This window comes from Pygoscelis adeliae, unplaced genomic scaffold (assembly GCF_000699105.1).
Source record: "Pygoscelis adeliae isolate BGI_AS28 unplaced genomic scaffold, ASM69910v1 Scaffold390, whole genome shotgun sequence".
Lineage (NCBI taxonomy): Eukaryota > Metazoa > Chordata > Aves > Sphenisciformes > Spheniscidae > Pygoscelis > Pygoscelis adeliae.
The window spans coordinates 61148-63114 of NW_008823921.1; positions in this window are offsets into that span (position 1 = coordinate 61148).

Sequence of the window (1967 nt, forward strand, 5' to 3'; positions counted from 1 at the left end):
TGCCACCAGCCCGGCGCTCGGCAAGGCCGGGCTGAAGACGCGAGGGAGGCGGCGGCGGCGAGGAGGGTGGTTTGGGGGGACGCCGTGCCCTAGGAGGGGGCCACGAGCTCGGACGGGCTCCTAACGGCCACCCTTCCTTTTCTCTTGCCCTTCATCCCAGTTCTGCCGGGAAGGGGCCCCTCGGCTCCACGGGGAACCCACCCTGCCAGCCCGGCCCACCCACCGGTGCCCTCCAGCCCCAGGCGGACCCAACCCAACTCGCTCTTCCCTGGGAGGAAGAAGACATCTTCCCTTCAGTGGTATGACTTTTCTGAAGCCAACCCACTCAGCTGTACCTCTTTATTCCCGTCCTGGCCAAGCTGGAAGGAAAGCCTTCCTGGAACGCCTGCGTGCCTTGCTCCCTTCCTCGCAGAGCGAGAGGGGGAGGGAGGCAGCAGCTTTCTGCCCCAGAGCTCAGCTCCAGAGAAGATGCTGGGTAGGAAGGATTTGCAGCCAGGTGATCAAAAGGCCACGCTCCAGGTGAGCTTGAACCCCCCCCGCAGCAGCCCTCCGCTCAGCACTGCTGCGCACTGGCCCATTGCCCCACCGGAGCGCACTGGGAAGGCTGGAGCGCACTGGGAAGGCTGGAGCACGCTGGGAAGGCTGGAGCAAGCCCGTGAGCACTTGGGTTCTGCTCCGCCGCCATGTCTCAGCACCACTCACCCCTTCTCAAATGCTTTCCTCTGGCCTCCCCAACAAGGAGCAGCTCTTCCACTGGGCTGCAGCGTTGGGTCCGGGGGGAAAGGTCCAGCTGGACACACGGCCATGCTGACTTTCTGTTAACACATTTCAAAAATAAGAAAACCCCTAATTTCCCCCATCCCGCAGCCCTTCCCTGGGCACACAGCCCTGCACATGGCCCTCGAGGCAGACCGGAGCAGGGAGAACATCTCCTCTGCCCACAGCCCCGACCCCGCGCAGGCAGCACCGCTGGGCTCAACATACCAGGCTGAAAGCCAAGAGCAGCGGAGAAAACTTTTAAGGAGAAAAGTTAAATGATGCCATAATAAGCCCTGGGGTAAGTAGACACCCCCCAAGCGAGGGGCTGCCCAGCGAGGGGCTGCAGGGCAGAGAGCCTGACAAAGGCAGAGGACGGGGCAGGACTCGGGCTGAGCAGAGATTTCTTATCGCTCCTGTTCGTGCTCCCGGGGTGTCCCCCGGTTTCTGTCCGCCAAGGGGAGCATGACGGAGATGCATCCCCAGATCCTTCTTCCCCTGAGCCCCATGTGCTCATCTGGTACAACCGAGCTCGGCCCAAGGGTGATGCTGACCCCTGAGATGGGATGGGGAGCCCCCGCACCCTGGATCCGACCTCCTCACCTCCATGGTTTGTTCAGCCCCCGCCTGCCGGGCTAGTAAGGCTTTCCCTGGGCAGAGCGAGGCTTCGGTGCACCGGGAGACTGGTTGTGTGGGGGGGGGTGGAGTCTCCCAGGGGAGTAGGTGAGGGTTGCGTGGGCACGTGGGGCCCATTTCTGCATCCTCACACAGATCTGTAAAGCCCTCCTTCCGAAACGCAGCACAGACATGCCTTCAGAGCAGGCACCGTGGCCATGCATTGCAAAAACAGCTGAAAAAGCCCGCCCAAAGCTGAGGTGTCACCCTCTTCTTCTTCCCCCTGGGGCTGGACTGTGCCCCAGGGTCCCTGGGGACCTGCTGGCAGCTCCCTATTAGCGCCCCGGGGGGGCTGAGCACTGGGCAGGGGCTGGATGGCCGGAGGGGGACCCAGCGAGGGACCAGCTCCCCCATCCTGGGGAAGGGGCACCTGGGATCGCCCCCCCTGCACTCTGGCCCCTTCCGCCCTGTGCCCCTCCAGGCGCTGCTGGCCCGGGTCACCCTGCCTTCCCCTGGGTGCCTCCCGGTGCCCGAGGCTCCCTGGACCCTGATGCAGGCAGGGCCACCTGGAGCTCTGCCCATGCAGGCTGGGGGCT